Below are 26782 nucleotides of genomic sequence, written 5' to 3'. Positions count from 1 at the left end.
ACCATAATGATAATTGAAGGCGCACCTTGTAGGCATTTTACATCAGCCTTCTAGTGGTTATAAGGATAGTTGAATCGAAGGGCTGGTACCTACAGTGAACAAAACAAATTAGCCAACAGCGCTGGTAAAATACGCTAATAGTGAGAGCAGGGGGAAACATAACGTTACCTCGGTGTCCTATTAGGTCGGTTTTGGGGGTGCTGCCATAATTTTCTATCATAAAGTCGATGAAGATTCCAATTATTCTTGGAACTTTGGTCGTGTGTATTCCGTAATGGGCATATACACAGGGACTCGAGGGTCTGCAATTAAACGGGGATTAGAGCGTTAGGGCAAAAGAATACTGATGGCCCATGGTATTGATGCGCAGAGGGTGGGAGGGAGGTCGAGAGCCCTTACCTTGGCGAGGAGACAATAGTCCTGGTACTCGCGGTCCCACAGGAGAGAATAGCTTGTGTAACCCCCACAGGAGAGAATAGCTTGTGTAACCCCCACAGGAGAGAATAGCTTGTGTAACCACTTTTTCTCCCGTGTCAAACAAAATGAGAAAGATGATACTCCGTCACTGGCCTGTCATTAATGCGGGCATACTAGAAATTGAGCGCCCTTTATTTGCTTTTAAAAAGAGCAAAAATCTGAAGGACCATCTAGTCCGAGCAGCACTGCCAAGCCCCGCTCAATCCTCTACACTTGAAAGCATATGGGGTCTGTCCCCCATTGTAGGACATGTGAAATGTGGCAGCTGTAGTGTATGTGACATAACCATTGAAGGGAAAACCAGGGTATTTAATAATATCACCTTTACCAGCTCTTCACTTTCTAATTGTAACACCTGTAATGTTATTTACTTGGTTCAATGTCCATGTATGAAAATGTATGTGGGTCAAACATCGCAGAAGGTGAAAACAAGGATCTGCCAGCACAAGAGCCGCATCCGTTGTCAAACCCAGAATGCACCGCTCGTGGAACATTTTGCCAGTGCCAAACACACAGAAAATGACTTAAAATGGACTGTGCTAAAGGCACTAAGGTTACCACAGAGAGGTGGTTGTATGGCTCAACTCCTAAACAAAGAGGAACTGAAATGTATTTTGTTCTGGACACAATCCGGAATGGTCTCAACCGGACTGAGGATTGGGCAGGACTGCTATGAATTGCCAGACTTTGACTTATGACAGTGTCAAAAATTTCCGGATTTTTACCAACATATTGCTCAATAGCTTAATGTATGATGTGTTCTAACATAATGCTGTCTGCCCTTGAAATTCTAAATCATGCTTTCCAAAACTGAAAAAGTGTACATGCTGAGTCTAATGCGGGGTGATGAAAAAGCTGCAGAATTTCTCATCATGTAATTCGTTTTGCCCTGTTATTGAAATTGCTCTGTAATTCCAGCACATTGCATGACAACGAGCGGGGTGCTGATAAGGCGGCAGAATTTCTCATCATGTAATTCGTTTTGCCCTGTAAATTGAAATTGAACTTGCTCTGTAATCTCAGCACATTGCATGACAACGAGCACTTGCACCTAACGTGAGTAAACAAACACCATGTTAAGATGGCCGCCACGGGGACACTTCTCCTCCCTTTGCGCTCACTCCCTCTTCACTGTTTATTTAATCACACGCGGTGGTGCACGGGCTGACTTCCGTATCTTCGTGAAGCCGGCGCGTTACCATTGTGCACACCGCCTGCTGCCAAACCGGACCGCGAGTACCAGGACTATTGTCTCCTCGCCAAGGTAAGGGCTCTCGACCTCCCTCCCACCCTCTGCGCGTCAATACCATGGGCCATCAGTATTCTTTTGCCCTAACGCTCTAATCCCCGTTTAATTGCAGACCCTCGAGTCCCTGTGTATATGCCCATTACGGAATACACACGACCAAAGTTCCAAGAATAATTGGAATCTTCATCGACTTTATGATAGAAAATTATGGCAGCACCCCTAAACCGACCTAATAGGACACCGAGGTAACGTTATGTTTCCCCCTGCTCTCACTATTAGCGTATTTTACCAGCGCTGTTGGCTAATTTGTTTTGTTCACTGTAGGTACCAGCCCTTCGATTCAACTATCCTTATAACCACTAGAAGGCTGATGTAAAATGCCTACAAGGTGCGCCTTCAATTATCATTATGGTATCAGTATGGCCATGTTAAGAGGCATGCAAAGAAACCAGGCAATCGTGATGCATGATTTCACCACCCTAGCACCTTAGCCACCGCCGCCACGATCTGGAAAGGTTTTATTTTCACTTATTGCCAGACACAGAATCAGCGCCACACACGGCTTCACCACTATGGCATCCTTGAAAGCGACACATATAGTCACGTTCGCTCTAATAGGCGCAACGACGTTAGCGGTTAAATGCTCACGGTATTATTTCCCGATTCGGCTTTGCCTTAAACGGCTCTTGCACTTTCCTAGATAAAGCATGTGTTTTGAACACTAAAGGACGTTTTGATCACAATAGCATGACAAAAATGAACACCACGTGCATTTTCCTGTAAATAGTGCTGTATTTAAACAGAATTTTCTTCTCCCCTTTTTCTTCTTTTTCCCATTTCTGTATATTGTAATTCCTAACAGGTTGTAAAGAAAGCACATATAGGCAATACATTTTTACTGTCCTGATGATGATCCCAGTTCACTAGGAGCCGGGGATCGAAACGCCGTCGACACTCATTCCGATTATGTAACCTGTCCATTGTGTTTATAATGTTACATGAATTGGTTGTCTGAACTTGCAGTGCTAATCTGTTATTGATGCAAGGGACAATTGGCTCCGCAACCTTTTTTTGCCTGATATTCTTTACCTTCTTTTTTCTTGCTCTCTTCCTACTCTTGAATTTTTCTTGAGTGTACTTTTGGATAGGTACAGGCTTGTACCCTATTAACTGCTATATTAGACCTTCTTGATGGTCTTTTAAAATTTACTTATATTTGAAAATAAAAATTCAGGCCCGGCTGGGTACTGAAAATCTTGCCAATATAGTACTGATTTGAGTCTATATTTCTACTTTGTCTTTGTGAAAACTCAATCCTATGGACCACTGTTTTTCATAATAAAAGTTAATCCCCAGCCAAAAACAAGATCTGGTCCATTTAAAAACGAAAGCCATGGAACTGTTCAGGAAAATTAAGCTTCACATATTTTTCAAAGATAAAGAGATGTCCTCAGCCGGTGAACCATGTGGCGAACTATCTGGACTACGTAACAAGTCGACGTTATGTCCCCCCACCTATAGTACTCCTAAGAGCATCCTTACGTTTGAGCAAGTGGTTCTATCTTCACTCAACCAATTGAACTCCCGCAAGGCATTTGACAAAAGTAATATGCAGACGAGCCAAAGACTGGCAATCAAAGAACTCAAAGAAGACAAAGAGCTGATTATCAAGCCGGCGGATAAAGGTGGCACTACAAGGGTTTGGGCCAGAGAAGCATATTTGGAAGAAGGTCAAAAACATGTCCATAATCAAACATGATACAGGAAGATTCCTTCAGATCCAGTACAACAGATCCAACATGAAATCAAATCCATTGTTGATGAGGGACTTGAAGCTTGAATCCTGGGCCCTAAAAAACATGGCTTTTTGATAAAGAAACACCCAAGAATACTGATCATCTACTTCCTCCTGAAGGTTCATAGGCACGCCACCTCACCCCCCGGCCGCCCAATAGTATCTGAGTGAGATTCAGTCCTCGAACCTATTTCCAAGTAAGTGGACGTTTTCCTCAAGCAATTTTTGCAGAATGTAACTTCTTATCTGAGAGACATGACAGATTTTATCTATAAAATCAAATGATTCCATTTCCAACCAGAACAACACAGGTTGGTCACACTGGTCGTTGCATCTTTATACATGCAAATCCCCCAAGAGGAGGCCCTAGAAGTGTTGGAATGGTACTTGGAAAACAGATATCGTCCTCACTGCATTCCCACACAATTGTCAACCTAGCATCCTTGGCACTAAAACGCAACTACTTTAAATTTGAAAAATATTTTTTGTCAAAGTGAAAGGGACCGCCATGGGCTGTCCCTTTGAGCCGGAGATGGCGGTTCTCTACATGGCTAAGTATGAGGACCGCTTCATCTACAATAATAACCCATTCAGCCAAAGTTTGGTCCAATGGCATTGGTACATCGACGACATTTGGTATATTTGGTCTGGCACAAAAGAAGAACTATTGCAATTTCATGGGTGGTCGAATGAAAGAAATCCAGACATCCAATTCACATTAACCTATAATCCCACCAGTCTAACTTTCTTGGATGTTGAAGTGCGGCCAACAGAAACAGGTCTAATCACAACGTTATACACAAAGCCCACTGACAATAACACAGCTCTTCACTTTCGCAGTCATCATCCAAAGAGCCTTAAAGACAACCTTCCCTACGGGCAGTGTTTGCTTATTTGGCGCAACTGCACAACATAAAGAGGATTATGAAATACATTTGAACCTGTTGACAGTTAAATTGAAAGATTATTATTATTATTATCTATCCAGGCTTCTCAAGCACTTGTGCAAAAGATCATGGTTCACACCACGCGAGACTCTACTGGGAAAACAATCTAAAAAACCAATGTTCCGATTAGTGTGTGTCTCCACCTTCGGCCCCCACTCCAACCCGTTCAAAAAGATCATACAACAGAATTGGCACCTGGTAAAGGACACCAACAAAGATCTCCAACTGCCTCCGTTTGCCCTAAAGAAAATTTCAGCATTGGACAACGAATAGGGAGGGCATTTGAAGAGCCCCACAAGAGGATTGAAACCCTACACAGCTTTCTGATCCTTCACCAGTCATAGGACACCATAAATGTGGAATGTGCTTAGCGTGCAACTCGGCCATTGAAGGCACAGAATTCACAGATGGAAGTGATAAGTGGACACCCAATGAATTTTTAACCTGCAAGACCAAAAATGTGGTCTATGCCATAATCTATCCTTGCCCACTCATCTACATTTGAAAAACGACGCAATAAGTAAGACAAAGGATCATTCAGCATTGGTCCAGAATAAGTATAAAACGCACCTCTGGTGGCGCATTTCCAAGAACTCAAGCACACTGAAAGAGACCTTAGATGGACTTTACTAAGTGTTGTAAAATCGAACCCCAGAGGCGGAGACTTTGAAAGAACATTGCTTCAGAGGGAAGCTTATCTAATTATGCGCTTTACCACAGCCTCAAAAGGATTTAGCGAAATGTCTGAAGTTAATAGACTGTAATTCAATCCGAACTTTACCTTGGGTATCCACTTGCCCCCCAGTGTTACAAATTAAGACTAGCCTTGATCACCCGGTTTCAGCTAACATTTATTGGTTCAGTATTTATTACCTTTATCCCCACACGCCAGGTATAAGCCCCCATTTCACCACCTATTATCATAAAGCGAAAGGTCTGACAAAATGCAATAGCATGACACTAATAGAGTTGGTGATAAGTGGAAGGTAACCTCATCTAGAAGACAGGACAGGCAATTGTTAACCCAACTCCATTCTGTTTCAATTCATACAAGCCCCCTGCTTGCACATTTTCTTAATACATCCTCACTTTGTGATCGCTAATAATATAAACACCGAAATGGATTGCGAGATTACAAGGAACACCATAGATTGCGAATTTAAAAGCCTTCGCGTCATTATGGCCCCGCCTTCTTCTGCATTCCGGTGATGCTGGAAAGAATCGGTGAAGGAGAAACGCTGCAGATCCACACGTAGATAAAGGCAAGTTCTGCTAGAACGATCAAATGTTCTACAGCAGTAATTAAATATGACCCAAAGTCCCTTCATGTTAAATAGCATCCCTTTTACATACTATTTTTAGACGCGGATTTGGCAGTTCGTAAATCACTAAACAGCTACAAATTCACGTCACAGCGGCAGCCTAAAAATTGAGGCATGCCTCCGCAAGTTTATGAACAGTGTTTTTCTTCATGTTTGTTCTTTGAAGAAAAAAGCGCAACACACTTATCGGTTACTCCGTCCTTCATCAGTTATAGATCGGATTAACGAATTGAGGCAAAACACAAGTGCTTGGTGTCTGCGACCCCACTGACCCCTGGTTCTTTTCCAAGTAAGACCCACAAACTTTGTATCATATTTCAAACAATCTCAGCTCAACTACATAATTTTTTGTTTTTTAGTTAATGTGAGCCCATATCATTTTTACCAGATATACACAGTCGAATACTCATCACATCACCTGGAACAGAAAATAATAACCGCTGTTGAGACCAAATCATTCACAGAAGGCAAGTTCTGGTTTCCTTTTACTCTTAATTCATCGGCATGTTGGACAATTGTGGCAAATTCTTCGTAGTTTCCATTTAACACTCTCCCTTTACAATGCAGTCATTTTTTTTCATTTTTGTAGCACACCTTCCAACCCTGTTTTTGACATTTTCTAGCAATCCAAAGGCAATAACTGATTCCTCCACTGTAATAGGTAAGCATATGTTGCGCCATGCATAAATGGCCCCCCTCCCTTTAACAAAGCAGGAATTCCCTAATCATAAACACTTCCCCTTTATGTTTTGTAGTGTCATACCTAGTCGTGGCCCTGAAGAGAACCCTTACAGTGAATTGGGTTCAATAACGCGTCGATCCCCCCTCTCAGCTAGTAACAACCACTACCAGCTTATGGAATGTACTGTATACAAACAGGGCATTCTGTCTGTTGCAATTTCTGTGTGATCGAGCTGTATCTGGCATGTGGCATGTTTAATGAGTATTAATTGTTTGCACTGCCTCATAAATAAGTACTGGTCTGTTGTTCATTATATTGTGTTTTTTGTACACATTTGTTGGCTCACTGATGTGTTTCTTTGATGTGTTTCTGTTTGAAATGTGCCATACGTCAATTGTTATTTGTTTACATTAATATTGTACAGTATCTTTCTCTATGACATGAACCAAATGTCGAACATGTTTGTACTTTGAACGAAATAAGAAAAGGTGAAATAAAAGCACCATAACCACTTAATGATGAAAGGTGGTTATTTCTGAAGGTATCATTAGTCAGTGCACGTCCAACCACCCTCTTCTTTCCTTGTAGGGGTGCGGCAGTGATGATCCAGCCACCACTGCACCGCCGGTCCGACCACCTTGTTGCAACTAGTTGCACCACCATTGCACTGCTGCAACTGCAGCGGTTTTGAGGCCACAGTATGCTTGGTGGGACCCCACCACAAAACCCTGGGTGCATGCAGGGAGGCACATGGTGTGCATTCACCCCAGTACCGGCATAGACTGCACCAGTACTATCTTTGATGTTCCCACTGCAGTGCCTATTTTATAGGCACAACCATAGAAACGCCAAAGAACCCCCAACCAGTGACAAAAACGTCATTATATGACAGGCGCTGCACACACTGGTTCCGTGCAGGAGCGGGCCCCCAGCATGACGGTTCTACTCCAGCACTGCCTAACTCGTAATCAGGCCCCTAAGTATGTTCTTGCATACAAACCGGAAGTCTCAGGATGCACAGAGGTCCATACAGACTCTAGCCATGGAAGAAGTGTCGATGTGGATGTGCAGATGATTGCCCATGACAAAGATAGATGCTCCTGCCTGCACTAATGCTAGAAACTATGCGGGGACACAACAAAAAATAGAAACCCGGACAATTAATTCAGCAGTTATTCACGTACACCTGAGTAATCAAGTTCACTGGAGAATGATTGGTGAAAAGTCAAAACACGTTTTTTTGAGACCCAGGTCACAGATTTTCTCCAATCAGAAGATTTTATCAGGGTCTTTTTGTGTCACATACATCTACTTCAATGCTTTCAAGATTTGAAAGGCTTCAAGAGTGCTGTTTACCTTTCAAAACATTGTTTTCCCCTCTGTGGTACAAGTAACACCCTCTAGCCCTTTACCCAGACAGTACACCATGTTCTGGTTGGGTACACCTAAGTGATAGTAGGGAAATGTACGTCTCACACCCCCCCAGACTCGATCAAGATACGCCTCGTGCTTTAGATGCTGTCCTCTAAGGTTGATCACAGAAATTGTTTTGGAGTATTTTCTTCCGAAAGAAAGTTGCCACTAAACCTTCAGCCTTCATCCTTCCAATGCTTGGGATGTGGTTTGAATGACTGGAACTCAGAAAGGCAAGCCGGAAAGGCCATCCTCCTCACTAAGGGACATATTATCAAGGTAGGCGTTAAAAATTATCGCCGGTTTGGCGGAAGGAAACTGCCGCTAGAGCGGCGATTATGGGCTTGATAATATGCCCTTGAGAATTCCCATAGAAGCCCAGGTTCTGGTGTGAACCTGGGCTTTTATGGGAATTCACAAGGGCATATTATCAAGCCCATTATTGCCGGTTTAGTGGCATTTTTCTGCCTCTAAACCAGTGATAATTTTAACACCATTCTTGATAATATGCCCCCAAGATCCTCAAATCTGTCCAACTTGCTACATAAGTACCTCGGATACCCATCTGATGTGTAATGTCGCTTGATATGCAACGGGAAAATTGTTAAAGTTGCATCATACTTTAAGATGTTTATTGCCAAACTTTAGCCTGACTTTTAACATGTATATTAAATCAACTGAAATTCTTTTAAAGCTTAGACACGTCAAAAATAAAAAAATAAAAATAAAACAAATTCATGCACATGCAGTCTACACATACACACAAAATACATGGGTATGTGTCAACATTCAACTACTTTTACATGCATGTATGTACATATAGATTGAATGTAGTTATTTAAGGATTAATTCAGTGGTGGCTGGTAAATTTTAAAAGTGGAGTGGCAGAGTGGGATTTGCATAGAAACTCAGTATAAGGATTTCATATGTGCATATGAATATATAGCTCGATAAATACTGAGTCAATAAGAAACTGTAAAAAAATACTTGTACCCATGCAGAGAAACCCCTATCTCATGAGTGATGAAATATATGAGATGATAAGCAGTATATTGCAGGGGCATAAGTTATAGTTAGCTCAGGTAACTGTAACTGCTGAATTTCACTGGTTTTGTATAAGTGAAATCTGAGCTTAACTATAACGTTCCTGTAACCTTTGTTTTTTAAGTGATTTTCTATGTTTTTTAAACTAGTAGTTGCTTTTGCAGAGGGGTTGAGAAAGCGGGTGGGGCCTCCAGCCAGCTCTGAGAAATCCTGCTTTGTCAGACTTACTGGAGGTAACAGGAGGGCTACAGTCCCCCAAGAATTGTCAGCATTCAAGCAGACTTCATTCCCCAAGCAGCAGTGCACTAGGAGCGTCTAAAAAAACGACTGCAGCCTCACACTTGGGCGTAATATCCTGGATGACAGCCTGGATGGTGCGCAGGTTATGGGAGGTGGCGCGGTTAGGAACGAAGTCCGCTTGGTCAGGCAAAACCAGCCGCTCCATCAGTAAGTTAAGACGCGATGCAAGCACTTTCGCTAGTATTTTTACATCTGTGTTCAGAAGGGAGAGGGGTCTGTACGAGTCGCAAGACTCAGGGGCTTTTCCGGGCTTCAGGAGCGATGTAATAAGAGCTTCCCGCATAGTGGTCGGCAGGATGCCCTCTTCTAGCGCTGCATAGAATACCTGTTGCAGTATCGGGGCAAGAATGTGCATGAAGGCTTTATAAAAATCGATCGGCAAACCGTCCGAACCGGGCGATTTTCCGGACTTCATGGACATAATTGCGTCCATAATCTCTTCTAATTCAAGTATATGGTGGAGGAATTTTTGTTGGGAGGGACCCAACCACGCAAGTGCAGTGTCGTCAATGTAAGTGTTCAGGGGAGTGGGATTAGCCCGTTGGGAAGTGTAGAGCCTGGAATAGTGGCTAGCTAGGATACGAAGCTGTTCCGGCAGTGCTCCCTGAGGTACCCCGTGTTCATCTAACAGCGTCGTTATATAGTTGTGGTATCTAGGGGGGTTTATCGCGGAGGCAAGTGCCCTACCAGGCCTATCCCCCTCGCCGTAGATGCGCGCTGCGTGCGGCTTACCCAGGAATTTGCATTCCTTGTCAGCCAGTTCTGTGTAGTCATTCAGTTTGTCACGGAGGGTAGCCCTAGCTGCATAGTTGGGTGGGTCACTCTCCGCCTCTCTTTCGAGATGTTTCAGTTCTCGTTCAAGTTTCCGCAACTCATCCCTGAGGGACCGAAGGACTCCCCCCTTTGGCAATACACCACCCCCTGACCGTCACTTTAAAAGCCTCCCAAACTGTGGTAATGCTGGAAACTGAGTTTATATTGCGGTCAAAAAAATCCCGGATATTTTGCTCTAGCTCTGCCTTGAAGGCGGAGTCTGTAAGATGTGCCGGGTTAAGGCGCCAACTGAGATAGGGAGACGCGTCCTGTGGAATACACAATGAAACACACACCGGGGTATGGTCGGAGAGGGTGCGAGCCAGGTGGGACGCATCAACTATCCAGGAGGAGAGCCCTGCAGAGCAAAAAATGTAGTCTAGGCGTGCCCAGGAGGAGTGGACAGAAGAGTAATGTGTGCCTTGCCTCTGTGTTGGGTGTAAGTGCCTCCAGGCATCAGTCAAACGGCACTCCTCAACTATATGCGACAATGCGTGCTGAGTATTGGTGTAGTGTAGTGACTGAGGGTGGGACCTATCAGCATTGGGGCGAAGCACGGTGTTGAAATCCCCACCAAAAATGATATGCGCAATCCCCATTGACTGGGCCTTACCCTACACTGTGAGAGGGAGGACGGGTCATCTACGTTGGGGCCATAGTAGCAGACAAATAGCACCCTATGTGAGAATAGCCTACCCCATGCCATGCAGTACCTGCCCGCCGAGTCAGCCTCAGATCCCTCAAGCGTAAGACGCACACCTCGTCACACCAAAATGGTCACCCCTCTAGCATAATTGGAGTATGAAGAGAACACTCTACTCTACAGCAGAGACGTTCCCGACATTAAGTGTGTTTCATGCAACATTGCAATAGAGACACCATGCCTCGCTAGATACCCCAGTACCAGTCTCTTCTTTCGCGGATTATTGAGCCCTCGGACATTCCATGACATCAAGCGTAATGGTTGATTAGACTGTGTCCCCTCTACCTCACCCCTGTCAAGATACACAAACAGTTGTGCCCGCTGTGCAGAGGTGCAGAGCACTCACAGGAGGTCAAATCGCGCATACAAACATCAATCGTCAGTTCCACACAAATCAAACGAACCTGAATGTCCATCAAGTAACAGGTGGTACGACTGTAAAATACCGGATCCCCGTCCCACCCACACCGGCCACCCCAACCCGCCGGGTACTGCACACCTCCCGCCCCACCCAACAACCCAGAGAAACATAGCAAAAAAACACAACAAATCAAAGTCTCATTCCCCCCAAGAAAGGGGAGGTGATATTGGGGATCACCCATTGGGGAAGCATTGCCAGGGGCGCCCGACCTGCCCCCTACCCCACAAGTCACACCCAAAAGGCGCCAGCTGACAGCCGGATCACCCAACTTGGGATGGAGGTAGGTTGTCGAGCTCAGTCTAATATTCAAACCGGAAGTGAGAAAGTCAATAAATGTACCTCACCGGGAATGAAGGTCCTGGGGCCGCCCAGGGAGAGCACAGGCAGCCAGCTAGTATCAGCATACTCTTCCAGGGAGTCAGTCTTGTTGCTCCAATGGCGAACGCGAGCGGAATCTGCCACCCTCCGTGTCGTGCTCAGCTCGGTCTCTGGTGCGCTGTTTCAAGAAATCTTCAACCTGCTGTGGTGTCGCAAATATGTGCTGCTGGCCGTGGTGAGAAATCTTCAGTTTTGCAGGGTAGAGCATGTCGTAAGAGATGTCCAGTGATTGTAGTTTCTTTTTAACAGCAACAAACTTTCGCCGGGCCTCTTGCAATGCAGGGGTAAAGTCTGGGAAGAAGGACAAAGTGGCATTGCCATAGGTCACAGTCCCGAGTTCGCGGGCACGGCGGAGCACTGTGTCACGGTCCCTGTAATTAAGGAAACGGGCAATGATGGGTCGGGGGGGAGCTCCTGGGGGTGGTTTAGCTGCCAAGGACCTGTGTGCTCGCTCCACTATGAGATGCGGGGAAAAGGAGTCTTTCCCAAAGAGCTCCACCACTAAGGCCTCCACAAAGGGCTCCATTTTCCCAGTATTTGTAGATTCCGCCAGGCCCAATATGCGGACATTGTTCCGTCTGGACCTAGCTTCCAAGTCCTCATTCTTGTCTGCAATAACTTTGAGGAGTCTGTCCATTTGGGAGATCTGGCGACGGGCAGTGGTAGCCCCATCCTCCAGCCCGGAGATCCTATCCTCTGCCTCCTTAAGACGAGTGTCATGGTGATCTAGTTTCGTCATGATACCATCCATGCGAGCGTTCATATTGTCAATTTTTGCGTCAATACTGGTGAGGCTTTGCTTCATGCCCAGGAGTAGGGACTTCCAGTCCTCGTCCGGAGGAGCGGATGTGGTGGGGCTGTCGCCTGGCCCAGAAGTCATCATGGTCGACTTTCGGGCCTCGAACGGAATCTTCGATTGTTTGGCGTCGCCCCGGCCCATGGCGCGCCCCTGCGGTCCAAACGCCGCGATCTCGCGGCTGTCCAGGGGACAAGGTCGCCAGCAGCGTTCGGGCAGGGAGCAAGATGGCAGAGGTCTGTATCAGAGCAGGAGTTGAGCAGGCGCGTCGAGGTCCCCCACCGCCCAGATCCACAAAATGGCGTCTGTCGGGTGAGGGCGGGTGGGCCCTACACAGCACCCCACGATCGTGATGCGCTATGAGAGGGCGCTCAGGGCGTCAATGGTATCCAGTGTTGTCCCCCTCTAGCCCCCAGAAAGCACAGCAGTGGAGCCTCTGCTGCGTGAGAAGAGTATGTTGACTGTGCAGATTTCGCGCAAAAAAGATTGCCGGGGCGCCTGCCTCGGTCCACGCTGGAGGCCAATGGGGGGTCCGCAGGCCAAGAGGGCCATTCAGTTCCAGCAGGTGTCAGTTGTTGAGCTGTGCGGGAGGGGCGCCTGGACACGCGGCAGGGTCACAACGGCAGCAGCCGCGAATTGAACGGCGCGCCCTGTCCCGGCACAGCGTGAATGAAGGGAGGACGGAGGAAGGTACGGCCCGCGGCAGGGAGCCTTATCTGGGTGGGGGGGGGAGTGTCTTCGTCCTCTCACCTCCGCTCAGGGCTGCTGTTGATTGATCGTCAGGGCCGTCCGCCCCCCCCAGCGCCGACGCTGCATGCACCGCCAGGCCCAGAATCCCCGATGTCACGTAGACCTCCGCCGCGGGGAGCAAGCCCGCAGATGAGCGCGAAGGTGCGCCCGCAGGGTCCGTTGCAGTTTTCTTCCGGTGCGGTGGACCGATCAGGAAGTTCCTGGTATCGGAGCGGTCCGCTCAGTGAGAGGAAGATTTTCCCGGTGAGAAAAGAGCGTTCAGAGCCGGTTAGGAGGAGATGACGGATTGTTAACGGCTCGACCAGGCGAGAGCCTCGCTACAGCGTGACCATCTTGGTCCGGCGCCACCTAGCGCCCCCCAGGTGCCCACTACTTGCTGGGCACCTGTGAAACACACAAGACCTAAACGGTGCAGCTGCCCACTAATTGCTGGGCAGCTGTGAAATCAAGAACTGCGACAGGGTCCTCACTGACCCTTAGGCGCAAACTGCACCTACTGCTGGAGCCACACAGGCTCTACATCACACTGCGCAGACCGTTGGAGCCACACAGGCTCTGGACATCGCATATGTCCCAAACGTTGGAGCCACACAGGCTCTGAAAACAACTGTGCCCCCTTGAGCCTCGCGGGGCTCGTGAAACTAAATAGCCCTCGAACCTCGCTGGGCTCGTAACTCAGAATGGCACCCTGAGCCTCTCAGGCTCTGAAGAAATATGCGCCATCGTTGGAGCCTCTCAGGGCTCGTAGGGAAGTCACCCAACTCCGTAGGGGTCCCACTCGGGGGACTCAAAATTATAAAATGCCCCCTGAGAACCTCTCCGGGCTCTCCCTCACATTGGGGCGACCCACTGCCAACCGGGGCCGCCCTTGAAGCCCTCGTGGCTTCACACTGCCAATGAGCGCGAGCTCGCGCTACTGGGGGGGGGCGGACACCGACAATGTGTCCCGGCGCCCCTCCCTTGCTTCTGCCCCACTCACCGATTCAGCGCGCCGGTCTTCTCTCTCTCCCTGGGGCTCCCTCAGCACACGGGAGCCCCAGCAGCAGGCCACGCTCTTCTGTTCACCCGGTCCCCCATCTCGGGACAGGGTCTTCGCTGGCTCACGCTCTCCTTCGTTCCCGGGGCTCCCTCAGCACACGGGAGCCCCGCAAGCACCACCATCCTTCTCCCTTGTGCCGCGGCCTCGGGGCGGGACTTCCGGTCCTTCTCCGGGGGCCGCGTTGGGATTGGCCGGCCGGCCGGCCTAGCACTTCCGGGTCGCCGCGGGCAGCACGGCGGCCCGTTTTAGGGACTCAGAGGCTGGGGGAGAATTTACAGAGGAGAGGGCTCCCTCGAATAGAAATCTAAAAATAGCAAATAAGCGAGGTGGGCACTCGCTAGGGCCACCATAAGCAGGGTGGGCACCTGCAAAGTAAATAAAGCGCTCCCAGAGCTAAATGACAATCCACAGCGCTCCCAGGCGCTTTTAGAGCAGGAATAAAGCGCTCTCAAGCGCTAAAGTAAATTTAAAGCGCTCCCTGCGCTAACATCAGAGATAAAGCGCCCCCAGGGCTAGGGGTGAAAGCAAAGTCCCCCATCCTTCCAGGACAGGCAGAGGGGTCCCCACGAAGTCCTCCAGGCACCCAGGGGCTGGGCAGGGCCCAGGGATTCCCCTGGGCCCAAGCAGCAGCACGCCCCTGGCAGGTTCAAGTTGGAAACAAGAACAAATTGGAAGGGGACACAGCCCCTTCTTATGCAGAGAAAAGTCTTTGAAGTCATTGTGCAGGCAGTGTGAGAACCAGCTAGAACTGGTTATAGGGAAGTCCCTTCAGTATCAGGGACAGAGGTGACAGTCGCCCAGCGGGGGGGGGGGGGGGTGGAGCCAGCATTGTGGTCAGGCAGGCACAGCCCTTCACTCACTATCAGGTGCCATCTCCTCCCACTTCCCTGGCAGCAGATGCTGCCTTTCATCCATGGGCTGACTCAGACAATCTCCTGGGCTCTCCAGCCCCTGTCATCCTCAAACCAGACAGTCAATCCACAAGCAGGCCCAGGCACTCCTGGACCAGGCTCACCAGCCGATCACACGCCAGACACAAATTACACAAACTAAACCAACTTCCAAAAGTGGCACTTCTAGACTAGACACAGTCATGCCGCATATACCATTAAGCAGCATTCAATCTCACGAGTTCTCTCATACCAAACTCGCCCCTGCACTCCCCACACATCAGGAACTACCATGGGCATACATATTCCCCATTCATTCCTATGGGAGGGCAGGTCACTCACCACACATACACAGAGAGCTCAAGCACTTACACTGTACCACAGTGAAAAAGTGCGCAGAGGCCTAAAATCACCAACACCAGGTCACAGAAACAGGCTAGGAAAAACCAAAAAGTCTTGGGGTGAACCTGCCTAAAGGGCCGGGTCCAACAGACACCCAATTAATTTTTAACCTGCAAGACCGTAAATGTAGTCTATGCCATAATCATCTAGATTGGAAAAACGAAACAATAAGTAAGACAAAGGATCATTCAGTATTGGTCCACAATAAGTATAGAACGCACCTCTGGTGGCGCATTTCCAAGAACTCAAGCACACTGAAAGAGACCTTAGATGGACTTTACTAAGTGTTGTAAAATCGAACCCCAGAGGCGGAGACTTTGAAAGAACATTGCTTCAGAGGGAAGCTTATCTAATTATGCGCTTTACCACAGCCTCAAAAGGATTTAGCGAAATGTCTGAAGTTAATAGACCGTAATTCAATCCGAACTTTACCTTGGGTATCCACATGCCCCCCAGTGTTACAAATTAAGACTAGCCTCGATCACCCGCTTTCAGCTAATATTTATTGGTTCAGTATTTATTACCTTTATGTGTGTGTGTGTGTGTGTTGTATTTGTATAGCGCCAACAGTACCCCGTAAGCATCCCGGCGCTTGTACTCCTACCACAAGGGAACCCCTCCTGGCTTTTCCTTGTGAGGTGTCCACTCCTGGGCATCCCATGGTGAAACCAGGCATCCCTCGTGTATCGGGGGCCATTGTGGAGACTAAGCAAGCTATTGCCCAGAGTTGCAGCGTGGGGCCCATGCTTAGATTCGGCACTGAGGCGAGAATATCCGGTCAGAGGAATTTAAGCCTGATCTCGCTGAGGCGGGAATCGAACCCTGGTCCCTGGCCAGCGCTCTGCATCAAGGTCTGCCGCTCTAACCATTGAGCCACACTTATTCACCACACGCCAGATATAAACCCCCATTTCACCACCTATTATCATAAAGCGAAAGGTCTGACAAAATGCAATAGCATGACACTAATAGAGTTGGTGATAAGTGGAAGGTAACCTCATCTAGAAGACAGGACAGGCAATTGTTAACCCAACTCCATTCTGTTTCAATTCATACAAGCCCCCTGCTTGCACATTTTCTTAATACATCCTCACTTTGTGATCGCTAATAATATAAACACCGAAATGGATTGCGAGATTACAAGGAACACCATAGATTGCGAATTTAAAAGCCTTCGCGTCATTATGGCCCCGCCTTCTTCTGCATTCCGGTGATGCTGGAAAGAATCGGTGAAGGAGAAACGCTGCAGATCCACACGTAGATAAAGGCAAGTTCTGCTAGAACGATCAAATGTTCTACAGCAGTAATTAAATATGACCCAAAGTCCCTTCATGTTAAATAGCATCCCTTTTACATACTATTTTTAGACGCGGATTTGGCAGTTCGTAAATCACTAAACAGCTACAAATTCACGTCACAGCGGCAGCCTAAAAATTGAGGCATGCCTCCGCAAGTTTATGAACAGTGTTTTTCTTCATGTTTGTTCTTTGAAGAAAAAAGCGCAACACACTTATCGGTTACTCCGTCCTTCATCAGTTATAGATCGGATTAACGAATTGAGGCAAAACACAAGTGCTTGGTGTCTGCGACCCCACTGACCCCTGGTTCTTTTCCAAGTAAGACCCACAAACTTTGTATCATATTTCAAACAATCTCAGCTCAACTACATAATTTTTTGTTTTTTAGTTAATGTGAGCCCATATCATTTTTACCAGATATACACAGTCGAATACTCATCACATCACCTGGAACAGAAAGTAAAAACCGCTGTTGAGACCAAATCATTCACAGAAGGCAAGTTCTGGTTTCCTTTTACTCTTAATTCATCGGCATGTTGGACAATTGTGGCAAATTCTTTGTAGTTCCCATTTAACACTCGCCCTTTACAATGCAGTCACTTTTTTCTTTTTTGTAGCACACCCTCCAACCCTGTTTTTGACATTTGCTAGCAATCCAAAGGCAATAACTGATTCCTCCACTGTAATAGGTAAGCATATGTTGCGCCATGCATAAATGGCCCCCCTCCCTTTAACAAAGCAGGAATTCCCTAATCATAAACACTTCCCCTTTATGTTTTGTAGTGTCATACCTAGTCGTGGCCCTGAAGAGAACCCTTACAGTGAATTGGGTTCAATAACGCGTCGATTCCCCCTCTCAGCTAGTAACAACCACTACCAGCTTATGGAATGTACTGTATACAAACAGGGCATTCTGTCTGTTGCAATTTCTGTGTGATCGAGCTGTATCTGGCATGTGGCATGTTTAATGAGTATTAATTGTTTGCACTGCCTCATAAATAAGTACTGGTCTGTTGTTCATTATATTGTGTTTTTTGTACACATTTGTTGGCTCACTGATGTGTTTCTTTGATGTGTTTCTGTTTGAAATGTGCCATACGTCAATTGTTATTTGTTTACATTAATATTGTACAGTATCTTTCTCTATGACATGAACCAAATGTCGAACATGTTTGTACTTTGAACGAAATAAGGAAAGGTGAAATAAAAGGAATATATGATTATTCAACGATTACAAGTTCCACGCATGCCTTTACCACGCGAATTTTAGTTCGCATGTGTCTTTTGCACGCAGCATTTGACAACGCATGTTTTTACTCCGCAATCATAACGTTACAAAACATCTGACGTCCCATTTAAATTTACATAATGATACTGATAGGCTACATGCAGTACGAAGGAAAAGATCGATGTTTTAAACAATAATAAACAACAGATTCCCTTACATTTTATTTTTCTTTTTTTTATAATGCGCTTAATTAATACCCTAATTTACAAAGTTTTGATTCTTATCTTACCCCTGTACGTCTTTCACCATCAGCCCTTTCTTCCACCGACCACGGAAACAATCGTCAAAACACGTCTATCAAAACTGATAAAGGACTTCTATTATGACCACTGTTCCCAACAAGCTGCGCGGGTGAGCGCGCGCGCAGAGAAGTCACCCTAAGCGCGCAGGTTGCTGAATATACCGCGCACTCCAGCAACACCGTTCGCGCCGCCACTTTTAAAATGCGAGCGGCGCGAAAAAGTGCCATTTCCTCGTTGCGGGAGACAGAAAAAAAGCAGTCTCAAACACAGCTGTGTTGACACTCTGCATTCCTCTGCATTCCTTTTCTTACACCGCACAGATGCGGGGCTGATTGTGAACCTTTAGTATTCATGTTAATTGTAGCCCCCCCCCCCCCCGGTGCGCTGCAATTAACACGAAGACTAATTCAAAGGACCTACAATCAGCCCCGCAGCTGTGCCCTGTAAGAATCGTCATTGTGCACTACTGAGGGGCTGTTTGTGATCCTTTGTGTTGCGTTGCCTTCCTCCAGCTCTCCTGTAAGGGAGAGACGAACGATCATCAAGACCATTAGTATAAGTGGATATCAAAGACAGGAAAGGGAAGGCATAGTCCATAGTCCTCCACAGGAAGAAGAACCTCCAGTACTACGACATTTCCGCAAAAAGTAATTACAACTTTGAGAAGCCCTTCCTTTGGCTTGCAAGAAAATTAATCGGCGATCCCAATTTGGAGTTTGTAGCAATGCCTGCTCTTGCACCACCTGAAGTTGTAATGGACCCAGCATTGGCAGCACAATACGAGCAAGATTTACAGATTGCCCAGACCACTGCATTGCCAGATGAGGACGATGATCTGTGAGCAAAAGCTGGAGCCCAGCGTCAGAAGTCTAGTTTTATAGGCAACTGTCCTGTGATGTCGATGGTGCAGCGTGTTTGCCACTTTATTATCTAGCTGAGCAGAACATGTGCTTTAATCTTTGGGATGCGGAAGGAGATGAGTGGGCTTCGGAGTGAATGTGGCAGTAAAAATTAAATCCTTCATATTTTGGACCTGCGTATTTAGCTGTTTTGGACTGCAATTACTTTATCCTCACGTTTCGAATCTAATTTAAAGACTGCTACAGTCGCATCACATTCAGTGGTGAACCCTGTTACTGTCGTTCCTTTTCGTTTAGACCATAATAAAGTTGTATTACAAATACCCAAAAAAAAAAAAAAAAAAAAAAGACCATTAGTATAGTCATAACACAGATGACTGAATGTAGCTCACACAGACAGAAAAAATTAACAAGATTTTTAAAAAAGTTATTGCTTGAGAAACACCTGGGCCTTCAAAAATATTTTTGAAATGGTAAAACGTGCTGACCCACATTGAGCCATGTTTTATACGATAGTGTGCGTAATAAAATGCGAATGACAAACATAACAGGCCATTGTGAAGAGAGCAGGTTGAAAGTCCTTATAAAAATAGTATATATATAATTTCAGTAAAAATGGAAAGGCCTCGGTTAACAACCGAACTAAAACCAGGGACAGACACCAGGGAGCAGGGACAGACACCAGGTAGTAGGGACAGACACCGTGGAGCAGGGACAGACACCCGGGAGCAGGGACAGACACCGGAGAGCAGGGACAGACACCGGAGAGCAGGGACAGACACCAGGGAGCAGGGACAGACACCAGGGAGCAGGGACAGACACCAGGGAGCAGGGACAGCCACCGGGGAGTAGGGACAGACACCAGGGAGTAGGGACAGACACCCGGGACGGACACCGGGTAGCAGGGACAGACATCAGGGAGCAGGAACAGACACCAGGGAGCAGGAACAGACACCAGGGAGCAGGGACAGACACCAGGGAGCAGGGACAGACACCGGGGAGCAGGGACAGACACCGGAGAGCAGGGACAGACACCAGGGAGTAGGGACAGACACCAGGGACGGACACCGGGGAGCAGGGACAGACACCAGGGAGCAGGGACAGACATCAGGGAGCAGGGACAGACATCAGGGAGCAGGGACAGACACCAGGTATTAGGGACAGACACCGTGGAGCAGGGACAGACACCCGGGAGCAGGGACAGACACCAGGGAGCAGAACAGACACCAGGGAGCAGGGACAGACACCAGGGAGCAGGGACAGACACCAGGGAGCAGGGACAGCCACCGGGGAGTAGGGACAGACACCAGGGAGTAGGGACAGACACCAGGGAGCAGGGACAGACACCAGGGAGCAGGGACAGACATCAGGGAGCAGGGACAGACACCGGGGAGCAGACACAGACACCAGGGAGCAGGAACAGACACCAGGGAGCAGGAACAGACACCAGGGAGCAGGGACAGACACCGGGGAGCAGGGACAGACACCGGAGAGCAGGGACAGACACCAGGGAGTAGGGACAGACACCAGGGACGGACACCGGGGAGCAGGGACAGACACCAGGGAGCAGGAACAGACACCAGGGAGCAGGGACAGACACCGGGGAGCAGGGACAGACACCAGAGAGCAGGGACAGACACCAGGGAGTAGGGACAGACACCAGGGACGGACACCGGGGAGCAGGGACAGACACCCGGGAGCAGGGACAGACACCAGGGAGCAGGACAGACACCAGGGAGCAGGGACAGACACCAGGGAGCAGGGACAGACACCAGGGAGCAGGGACAGCCACCGGGGAGTAGGGACAGACACCGGAGAGCAGGGACAGACACCAGGGAGTAGGGACAGACACCAGGGACGGACACCGGGGAGCAGGGACAGACACCAGGGAGCAGGGACAGACATCAGGGAGCAGGGACAGACATCAGGGAGCAGGGACAGACACCAGGTAGTAGGGACAGACACCGTGGAGCAGGGACAGACACCCGGGAGCAGGGACAGACACCAGGGAGCAGGACAGACACCAGGGAGCAGGTACAGACACCAGGGAGCAGGGACAGACACCGGGGAGCAGGGACAGACACCGGAGAGCAGGGAGAGACACCGGAGAGCAGGGACAGACACCGGAGAGCAGGGACAGACACCAGGGAGCAGGGACAGACACCAGGGAGCGGAGACAGACATCAGGGAGCAGGGACAGACACCGGGGAGCAGACACAGACACCAGGGAGCAGGAACAGACACCAGGGAGCAGGAACAGACACCAGGGAGCAGGGACAGACACCGGGGAGCAGGGACAGACACCGGAGAGCAGGGACAGACACCAGGGAGCAGGTACAGACATCAGGGAGCAGGGACAGACACCGGGGAGCAGGGAAAGACATCAGGGAGCAGGGACAGACACCAGGGAGCAGGGACGGACACCAGGGACGGACACCAGGGAGCAGGGACAGACACCAGGGCGGGGACAGAAATCAGGGAGCAGGAACAGACACCAGGGAGCAGGGACAGACACCAGGGAGCAGGGACAGACATCAGGGAGCAGGGACAGACACCGGGGAGCAGACACAGACACCAGGGAGCAGGAACAGACACCAGGGAGCAGGAACAGACACCAGGGAGCAGGGACAGACACTGGGGAGCAGGGACAGACACCGGAGAGCAGGGACAGACACCAGGGAGCAGGGACAGACATCAGGGAGCAGGGACAGACACCGGAGAGCAGGAACAGACATCAGGGAGCAGGGACAGACACCAGGGAGCAGGGACGGACACCAGGGACGGACACCAGGGAGCAGGGACAGACACCAGGGCGGGGACAGAAATCAGGGAGCAGGAACAGACACCAGGGAGCAGGGACAGACACCAGGGAGCAGGGACAGACACCGGGGTGCAGGGACAGACACCAGGGATCAGGGACAGACACCAGGGACAGGAACAGACACCAGGGAGCAGGGACAGACACCAGGGACAGGGACAGACACCAGGGAGCAGGGACAGACAACAGGGAGTAGGGACAGACACCAGGGACGGACACCGGGGAGCAGGGACAGACACCAGGGCGGGAACAGACATCAGGGAGCAGGAACAGATATCAGGGAGCAGGGACAGACACCGGGGAGCAGGGACAGACACCGGGAGCAGGGACAGACATCAGGGACGGACACCAGGGAGCAGGGACAGATATCAGGGAGCAGGGACAGACACCGGGGAGCAGGGACAGACACCAGCGAGCAGGGACAGACACCGGGGAGCAGGGCAGACACAGTGGAGCAGGGACGGACACCAGGGAGGAGGGACGGACACCAGGGAGCAGGGACAGACATCAGGGAGCAGGGACAGACATCAGGGAGCAGGAACAGACACCGGGGAGCAGGGACAGACACCGGGGAGCAGGGACAGACATCAGGGAGCAGGGACAGACACCGGGGAGCAGGGACGGACACCGTGGAGCAGGGACAGACACCATGGAGCAGGGACAGACACAGTGGAGCAGGGACGGACACCAGGGAGGAGGGACGGACACCAGGGAGCAGGGAGCAGAAAGGCACCAAAAACGAGTGGGGCAGAGGGCAGAAGGGCACCAAAAACGATAGTACAAAGGGCAAGAGGGCATAAAGGCACAACAACGAGTGGGACAGAGGGCAGAAGGGCACCAAAAACGAGTGGGACAGAGGTCAGGGATGGACACCAGGGAGCAGGGACAGACACCAGGGCGGGGACAGAAATCAGTTAGCAGGAACAGACACCAGGGAGCAGGGACAGACACCAGGGAGCAGGGACAGACACCGGGGATCAGGGACAGACACCAGGGACAGGAACAGACACCAGGGAGCAGGGACAGACACCAGGGACAGGGACAGACACCAGGGAGCAGGGACAGACAACAGGGACGGACACCGGGGAGCAGGGACAGACACCAGGGCGGGAACAGACATTAGGGAGCAGGAACAGATATCAGGGAGCAGGGACAGACACCGGGGAGCAGGGACAGACACCGGGAGCAGGGACAGACATCAGGGACGGACACCAGGGAGCAGGGACAGACACCGGGGAGCAGGGACAGACACTGTGGAGCAGGGACAGACACCAGCGAGCAGGGACAGACACCGGGGAGCAGGGACAGACACCAGCGAGCAGGGACAGACACCGGGGAGCAGGGACAGACACAGTGGAGCAGGGACGGACACCAGGGAGGAGGGACGGACACCAGGGAGCAGGGACAGACATCAGGGACAGACATCAGGGAGCAGGAACAGACACCGGGGAGCAGGGACAGACACCGGGGAGCAGGGACAGACATCAGGGAGCAGGGACAGACACCGGGGAGCAGGGACGGACACCGTGGAGCAGGGACAGACACCATGGAGCAGGGACAGACACAGTGGAGCAGGGACAGACACCAAGGAGGAGGGACGGACACCAGGGAGCAGGGAGCAGAAAGGCACCAAAAACGAGCGGGGCAGAGGGCAGAAGGGCACCAAAAACGATAGTACAGAGGGCAAGAGGGCATAAAGGCACAACAACGAGTGGGACAGAGGGCAGAAGGGCACCAAAAACGAGTGGGACAGAGGTCAGAAGGGCACTAAAAACGAGTGGGGCAGAAGGGCACCAAAAACGATGGGACAGAGGGCAGAAGGGCACACAAAACGAGTGGGACAGAGGGCATTAGGGCACAAAAAACGAGTGGGACAGAGGGCAGAAGGGCACCAAAAACGATTGGGACAGAGGGCAGGAGGGCACCAAAAAGGAGTGGGTTAGAGGGCAGGAGAGCACCAAAAATGAGTGGCATTTGGCGCCGCAGACAAGCGAGGTTCGGTTCCTGGCGCACATAGCCATGGTTGCAGCGCACAGAGACCCTCCACTGCCGCACACAGAGGCAAAAAATTGGAGGGAACATTGATTATGACGTGCTCTTTTCCTTGTTCGTTTTGAGGCATTGCAGAGCGTTTTTTTTACGTTTTCTTCTTATTTATTTATTAATATCCCTTGATTCCCCCCCCAGCCACCCAAAGCCCACGCAGATCGTACTTGCAGAACGACGACAGGAAGGAATACCACTCGCGTGGTAAAGACGGTCGTTGAAGGCATACGCGTGGGAAAGACCTTTGCGTGGTGAGTGACGCGTGGTAAACGTTTTGCGTGTTATTTGCTTCGTAGTAAATGATGTTTCCCAAATAAAAGCACCATAACCACTTAATGATGAAAGGTGGTTATTTCTGAAGGTATCATTAGTCAGTGCACGTCCAACCACCCTCTTCTTTCCTTCAGGGGTGCGGCAGTGATGATCCAGCCACCACTGCACCGCCGGTCCGACCACCTTGTTGCAACTAGTTGCACCACCATTGCACTGCTGCAACTGCAGCGGTTTTGAGGCCACAGTATGCTTGGTGGGACCCCACCACAAAACCCTGGGTGCATGCAGGGAGGCACATGGTGTGCATTCACCCCAGTACCGGCATAGACTGCACCAGTACTATCTTTGATGTTCCCACTGCAGTGCCTATTTTATAGGCACAACCATAGAAACGCCAAAGAACCCCCAACCAGTGACAAAAACGTCATTATATGACAGGCGCTGCACACACTGGTTCCGTGCAGGAGCGGGCCCCTAGCATGACGGTTCTACTCCAGCACTGCCTAACTCGTAATCAGGCCCCTAAGTATGTTCTTGCATACAAACCGGAATTCTCAGGATGCTCAGAGGTCCATACAGACTCTAGCCATGGAAGAAGTGTCGATGTGGATGTGCAGATGATTGCCCATGACAAAGATAGATGCTCCTGCCTGCACTAATGCTAGAAACTATGCGGGGACACAACAAAAAATAGAAACCCGGACAATTAATTCAGCAGTTATTCACGTACACCTGAGTAATCAAGTTCACTGGAGAATGATTGGTGAAAAGTCAAAACACGTTTTTTTGAGACCCAGGTCACAGATTTTCTCCAATCAGAAGATTTTATCAGGGTCTTTTTGTGTCACATACATCTACTTCAATGCTTTCAAGATTTGAAAGGCTTCAAGAGTGCTGTTTACCTTTCAAAACATTGTTTTCCCCTCTGTGGTACAAGTAACACCCTCTAGCCCTTTACCCAGACAGTACACCATGTTCTGGTTGGGTACACCTAAGTGATAGTAGGGAAATGTACGTCTCACACCCCCCCAGACTCGATCAAGATACGCCTCGTGCTTTAGATGCTGTCCTCTAAGGTTGATCACAGAAATTGTTTTGGAGTATTTTCTTCCGAAAGAAAGTTGCCACTAAACCTTCAGCCTTCATCCTTCCAATGTTTGGGATGTGGTTTGAATGACTGGAACTCAGAAAGGCAAGCCGGAAAGGCCATCCTCCTCACTAAGGGACATATTATCAAGGTAGGCGTTAAAAATTATCGCCGGTTTGGCGGAAGGAAACTGCCGCTAGAGCGGCGATAATGGGCTTGATAATATGCCCTTGAGAATTCCCATAGAAGCCCAGGTTCTGGTGTGAACCTGGGCTTTTATGGGAATTCACAAGGGCATATTATCAAGCCCATTATTGCCGGTTTAGTGGCAGTTTTCTGCCTCTAAACCGGTGATAATTTTAACACCATTCTTGATGATATGCCCCCGGGATCCTCAAATCTGTCCAACTTACTACATAAGTACCTCAGATACCCATCTGATGTGTAATGTCGCTTGATATGCAACGGGAAAATTGTTAAAGTTGCATCATACTTTATGATGTTTATTGCCAAAATTTAGCCTGACTTTGAACATGTATATTAAATCAACTGAAATTCTTTTAAAGCTTAGACACGTCAAAAATAAAAAAATAAAAATAAAACAAATTCATGCACATACAGTCTACACATACACACAAAATACATGGGTATGTGTCAACATTCAACTACTATTACATGCATGTATGTACATATAGATTGAATGTAGTTATTTAACCACTTCCATGCTAATGACAAGGTCAACTCGTCATGGGTTTTACCTGCCCTGTGCTTATGACGAGTTGACCTTGTCATGAACAATGGGGATCATCGATCTGCAGCACAGGAGGGGAAAACCCCTTAGCAGCCAAGGTGTTAAGGGTTAATTCAGTGGTGGCTGGTAGATTTTAAAAGTGGAGTGGCAGAGTGGGATTTGCATAGAAACTCATTATAAGGATTTCATATGTGCATATGAATATATAGCTCGATAAATACTGAGTCAATAAGAAACTGTAAAAAAATACTTGTACCCATGCAGAGAAACCCCTATCTCATGAGTGATTAAATATATGAGATGATAAGCAGTACATTGCAGCGGCATAAGTTATAGGTAGCTCAGGTAACTGTAACTGCTGAATTTCACTGGTTTTGTATAAGTGAAATCTGAGCTTAACTATAACGTTCCTGTAACCTTTGTTTTTTAAGTAATTTTCTATGTTTTTTAAACTAGTAGTTGCTGAGTAGGGGTTGAGAAAGCGGGTGGGGCCTCCACCCAGCCAGGCATGTTTGCAGAGTGATGGAGAAAGGGGGCTTTGCCTCCAAAGACCTCTCATTAATTCCGCTGTGTCGGACTTACTGCCGATAGCAGGAGAGCATGTTGGCTCCCACAGAGACCCTAGAGTGAAGGGAATGTCATCCCCCAAAGAGCAGTGCGTCAGGAAGCGCGTCTGCAGAGTGGTGGAAAAAGTAGAC

The sequence above is a fragment of the Lissotriton vulgaris genome, chromosome 2_1 (assembly GCF_964263255.1).
Source record: "Lissotriton vulgaris chromosome 2_1, aLisVul1.2, whole genome shotgun sequence".
Classification (NCBI taxonomy): domain Eukaryota; kingdom Metazoa; phylum Chordata; class Amphibia; order Caudata; family Salamandridae; genus Lissotriton; species Lissotriton vulgaris.
This window is presented reverse-complemented; position numbering follows the sequence as displayed.